Raw genomic sequence first — 6,453 nt, forward strand, 5'->3', positions numbered from 1 at the left:
CCTGCAGGCATTTATCACTGCACCTACCACATATAAAAAGCAGCAGCAGAAGAAAAATCAGTGGAATGAGCATCCTTCTTACAATTTCAACACAAAGGTCAGGCACAAAACTGCCCACAAACTGGGACACAGGAAAGAGAACCTAAGAGGTTAACTCTCCAGTTCAGGGTTAAATAGGGACAAGGGTGGGCTTGGACTGCTACTGCCTGGACTGCTGCAGTGCTCAGTGGTGGAGAGGTCTTCAGTCTCCTACAAAGTTCAACCTGTCCTTACAAAAGCAACCTGCTGCTAGCACAATGAAATCCATGGCAGAAATAAAAATAAAGTAATAAAAATTTTAAAATCCTAACTTTACTGGTAGGAAAAAAATGCAAATTTTTTGCAAATTTCAACTGCTATTGCCATGGGTGATGATCAGCTCCTTCTTCCAACAAATCATTTATGCAGATGCATGATTGGTGTTTAAACATCCATCACCATTCTTCCTTTCTCTTCCTTTCTTTCTCGTGTTTTTTTGTTGCTGCTAAGTCTTGTGATGATTTGTGCACATGCTTAGTGTTAATAAGTCGGTAAGCAGTCTCACTGAATACAAGTAGTCCCATTGAGTTCCATTTGCTAGTATTAGTTAGGGTCACACAGTGTAATACACAGTAAGGCAGGAGCTTACAATCCAGTGTTATAAAATAAGACAAGTTATACCAGGAAAATAAGAGGTGTATTGAGATGGGAATACAGCTACGTGTCCTTGCATGTGTGCATATATGTAGAAATATTAAACAAGAGATGCAGATCAGTACAACATTTAAGAAAGAGGGAGAAAAGAGCTAGCTAGGTAGTTTTCCGTCAATTATATCAAAATGAATTGTGAGAATAAACAAATTAATAATGTAAATATCAGAATATTAGATTATTCTAGAGAACTGGCTTAAAGAAGTCAGGTAATTTTATTATCAGCCCCAGTGGTTGGGTTATTGTTGCAGAATGCAGAAAGATTCCTTTCAAGTAAAGGCAATTATTTGTTCTGCAGTTGACAAATTATTTTCCAGCTTTGTCTAATACTGGAATTTTGGCTTTATGTGTTCAAAATTATTTAAATTAATAACACACACATAAAGGAAACAAAAACTAGAATGCAGAATGTGTTCCAGCTCACATGGTGCTGTTTTCCCATGGGCCTCAAGCAGGGAAAGTGATTCTCCATGCTCTTCTCCCCCACTCCTTCCACTTTTATTTGATTTAATGAGGTAGCCCCCTGTAACTTTATATTTATGAATTCATAATGTGAGCCAGCAATTTCTTATGCAAAGTCAAGTAATTTGGTTGCAGACTTTTTCTCCCCCCCACCCCCCCCTGCCAAAGATATTGTTATCACTCACATACTATAATAGCACCATCTTTCTTCCATTAAAGAAATTACTTCCAATAAGATTCCAGCTTTCCTAAGGCACATCACAGGTAAAAACCTGAGTCATCACTCATTAACTAGTTTTAAACTTGGCTACTGAACAACAGATACATAAGTTTAACTTCTGAAGCACTATTACTTTCCTTCTGAAATTGTTTATTTCTAGCTTTCATTCTGATTTTTGCCAGGATACGATTTATGGTGTAGAGCAACTCTCTTCAGATCTGTGACATATGTTCCAAAGCACGTATGTTTGGCTTCCTCTTACTGGATGATGTCAATACATGCTGCTCAAAAGCTTCCTAAAATCAGCTAAAGCTGTCACAAAACCTCACTTCAGGAGGTCCTTTGTTCTGCTTCACCTCTTTCCCCAAAAGTTTAGAGGGATAAGCTAGATATTCACTAAGAAAAACAGTTGCTTGCAAATCTTTATTCAAATTCAGTCAGCTAATAAATGTATCTCTCAGTGCTTACAGCCCTAAAATATTCACAGATATTTGCATCAGTTAAGATTTTTCATGTTTATATTTTCCACATTTATTCGTTATCGTCCTGCCTTTTATTTGTGTTAATCCCTCAATGGTCATTGAGTCAAAGAGTAGAAAAAAAGTGCTGTGATTCAGGTGACATTTGCAGACTGGCAAAAGAAGCAGGTCATGAAAAACCTGTTGAAGACATTATCTGCAATTAACCTGTGTGGCTCTCTATGATATTCCATAACTCTTTATATGTGCTGAAATAAAAAATGGTCCATTAATAGGAGAAGGGGAGGGTCAGCTACATATGTATGTATTCATTTGTCCAACTGCACTTAGAAATATATCCCTCAAGACTACAGACTGGCAAACAATCCTTTAAACCTGAAAATTCTATAGGAACATGGCAATTGCCATACTGGATCATACCTGAGATACTCTGTGTTTCCTAGTGGTCAGCAGTAAGTGTTACAGAGGAATGTTGTAGTATACGCCTCAGTTTTCAGCCTTCCTAGGTAGACTGTATTCAGATTTATTCTTTCTACCTACTACAGTCCATTATATCATCAAATCTAAGAACATAGCAGGATTTTTTTTCTTAACTCTCAGAGGTATGTGTAAACAAGAAGAAAAGAGTTATCCAGAGTTCCACTTTAATGTAGTAAAGGAATTAGAAACAGGCTAAAGCAGACCTGTGATCTGATGTGTATCAAAATTTCCCCAGTGATGACACCCAAACATTCCCAAGCTTCCTTACACTCTTCCTAAACACAGATCTGCCCTAGCTCAACAAATCCTAAATTGTACACCCTACACCCTCAATCAACTGTCATTTCTTCTGCAACTCCAGTCAGGAACATTTCCAGAGGACGAGAGATAGAGACAGACAGATACAAACCTGTGTTTTAGTCTCCATGCTATTTACCGTTATTTCAACTTCCTTCTCTAGCCCCAAACATTCATCACCAGTTATCCCAGCCCCGGCATTAACTTAGACTGTGCATTGCTTAAGGCAGGGGCCTAATCAGTGAATAATTATGTTCCAGGTGGGAAGCCACAGCTTTCCACTGGAACCAAGAAACTATTTTTACAAGCTATTGCTGTATGAACAGAGATGAGAAAATTCTTCACAGACCCAGAAGTGATAAGTGAGAGTTGGACTGAAATGACGAACATGATGACAAACTCATCACCAGATTGGTTACTTATCCATAGGTTTACTGTGAAAGGGAGGGATATTTACTGAGATAAACACAGTGAAGAAAATAATAAGGAAAGGAAAACAGAGGACAAGAAATACGTGTTGCTTACCACCTGCCCACCTACAACCATTTTGTGGAGTTTTGTTGAAAGCCTGGAACAAGTGAGTAAAGACAGAACTAAAGAGGAGGTCATAAGCACAGAGATGCACAAAGAAGTTGATGTGGGGCTGGAAAGGCTTAGGAAGCTGAGGAGTGTTCCAGGCACTACTCATACAAATAATTTTCAGAACTGGATTTTTTTACATCATTCATATCTTTTTTGTCATCTTCTGAAAAGACATGAAAGTCTCTTGTGTACAAGATTCTTAAGGGATGAGATGATGTCCCATCTTTTGGAAGCAGAACTTTTAATGTGGCCAGTTGTAGAAATGCTGTAGGATGCCCTAGGGATTTCTGTCTACCTCATTTCCTAGCATGAAGGAGTTGCTGTCAACTCCAAAGACAGAGAATTAGTTACTACAATAAAGCAGGAATACTCCCTTTATTGCAAACAAGCCTGTTTATCAGCTCAAGGAGACTGATAAAAGGAAAAGTCATATCAAACTGCTCAATCACCGTAAGAAGTAATGGATTAGTTAAGTGACTAGTTGTCCCACACAAAACAAATGAAAAGCAAAACCACTGGTGTACTAGTTCTAGTACAGTACATTAAAGTCATCAGTTACCAATATCTCAGTGCTAGTACAAGGCTCTTACACCTGCCAGGTAGGATACAACTTCAACTGGATCATCTGTATTTTAATTACTTTCATTAAAAGAAAATAGTCTAGTAGGAAAAGAGCTCATATATTACTATTGCATACCGTAACATACCATAAAGCTCACAGTATCCCACTGCAATGCAGACCCCTAGCAATACTCTGTCGCAATCTCCCATTTAAATGGTTCACCAAAAGTCTTTCTGATTCATACATTCCCGAAGAAAAGTGACTAGGCAGCAGTGATATTAAACTACTTTACTGCACAAGAATATCAGCAATAAATAAACACACTGAAAGAATTGGGTACACAGACTTCTGTTTGCCAGAATAATTCCTCCCTGTGTTGACACTCTCAGATTCTTCAGCCCTTCCTGCTTTCCAATTTTATCTAAACAGAAATTCAAAGTTTCATCTCTTATGATTTTTTATAAGCTTCTCTTCTATTCTTAATAAGCCAAACCAGGTTTTTATTACTTTAACAAATCAAACCAATAAACAAAGAAATAAGAGCATCTCTTTTTCTGAGAGGAGAAAATATCATCTCATTTTAACCTGCACACCTAGTACTCTCCAAAGGCCTCCTGACAACTTTCTAAGGCAGGGCCAGAAGCAAAGTGGGCAACTAAGAGGAGGGCATATGTCCTTAATGCTAGCACAAGTTTTGAGCGAGTTGTACTCAGACAGGAGCCATCCCTCCTTTCCTGTATGTTGTCCAATAGCCACAGTAGATAGCAACTTTTAAATGCTTGCATAGATCCTTTTCAATAATTATATTAAGAGAAAAATACTCTATTACTCTCTGAGAAGCCATTTTAGTACTGTGCCTGTGTTTTGACAGCTACTCCTACAGAGATGATTTCATACTTAGAGGAGGAGAAGGCAAGTGTCTTCACCTATTTAGGCTTGCAACGGGCAAAACCAATACATCTAGCACAGACCTCGTGGAAGGAGCAGAGTCTTTGCATCTTAGGAGGACAGGGAGAGAAAGAGGTTGAAGTGATGAGGCTGAAGTGCAAAGGAGGAGAAAAATACAAAAACAAAGATAGGTGAAGACTAGGGCAGTTGAAAATCAAAAGGAAGAGTTATTTTTTTCCCAGTGTATGTTTTTAACATTTTTAAAAACAACTGCTTGTGAACAACCTCTGCTAGCAGGCTCTCTGCTCTGCAAAGGCCCAGGATAGCTTTAACCTATACTGGGCTTTACTCCCAAATAATTTTTTTAATATAGTGACACTTCAGATCTATTGAAATCCCAGTCTAGTCTCATTTTTCTTAGAACATATGCCAGAGACAAGCTCTTATTTGTCTCTGAAATTGCAGATATTATTAGTACCCAAATTACCAAATTCTTAAAAAATGTTACAAAACTTTTAACTTGTTGTAGGAAGTTTCACAGTTTCTATATTAGAAAAAGTATCCCCTTAATTTTTTGCCAGGGTACCTATATCTTTCTTTGAGTGACTGAAGTATCTGAGTATCTTGAGTGCTGAAACCTTTGTTTCAGCATCCTAGACACTAGGAGACGAGAAACAACAGGATCCAGCTGTTCTGCATCCAGTCACTAAAGGAAAGAGCAGAAGATGTTTTCTCTATTTATTTTTTTTTTGGTGTTTCTGGTAATCGCTCCCTCAAGACAAGTTCCCAATGGCTGTTGTAAAAGCTGAATTTTCCGCTCTGCATTCAATACCTGGCACAAGATAAACAGCAGAATGAAAGAAGAATAAACCACTTTAAAGAAAAGGGGAATGCGATTTTGCCAAGGATCTGCCCCCTCTCCAGCTCTGCTGTTTACTGGCATGAAGAAAGGAACAGAGCACTTTTCAGCTGTACATATAGTATTGAGATGTCTAAAAGAATTATTAAAAACCATGTTGGCTGTGGGGAAAGCAAAGAGAAATCACAGAAGAGGAGACGGCAAGGAGCTTGCAAGAGGAGTGTCCCAGAAGCACATTTACGATCCAAGGCAGCCAGCTCAACCCATACCTCAAACACCTCGACATTGCTTCCCCCCTCCCTTCCAGGCAGTCCCTCTGCAGGGCTGGGTGCCCGTCTCCTCAGCAACGTTTGAAAATTTCAACAGTGTATTGGTCTGCCAAATACTTCTTTAGTCAACTATATTGTCCTCGGCACACCAGGCATTAACTGCCTGCCCAAGGGAATGGCTTCATGACACACTGATTTCTTTTTTCCTCTAAGAGATTTGAGACATCACATTGCTAAAGCTCAGTGAATGTTCATTGCCTCCTCTGATACTGCCCTGTGCGGATTGGTCTGGAAGAATCAATAGGTAGGGTTGTCCACAGGGAAAGAGTAATGCTTAACCACAGATCATTTCCTAAACATCTGAGTGAACTCCATTTTATTGAACCTTTATTTACACCATCCATTGCCTGAAATTCTTCCATCACTTCTAAATAAAACCCTTTCCTACCAAGGTTGGTATGCTTTTGCACGATCTACTTGTAATTATACTGAAATGCATGGGATTACTCAGAGGAAGCAGAATACAACATATACTTTGTAGTAACCGAGGACAACACATTATAGGTATTAATGTTTTCTCATATTTATTTATTCTGAAGACCTGTATTGTTCGTCTGAGTCCTTAT

This window comes from Balearica regulorum, chromosome 2, assembly GCF_011004875.1.
Source record: "Balearica regulorum gibbericeps isolate bBalReg1 chromosome 2, bBalReg1.pri, whole genome shotgun sequence".
NCBI classification, from domain to species: domain Eukaryota; kingdom Metazoa; phylum Chordata; class Aves; order Gruiformes; family Gruidae; genus Balearica; species Balearica regulorum.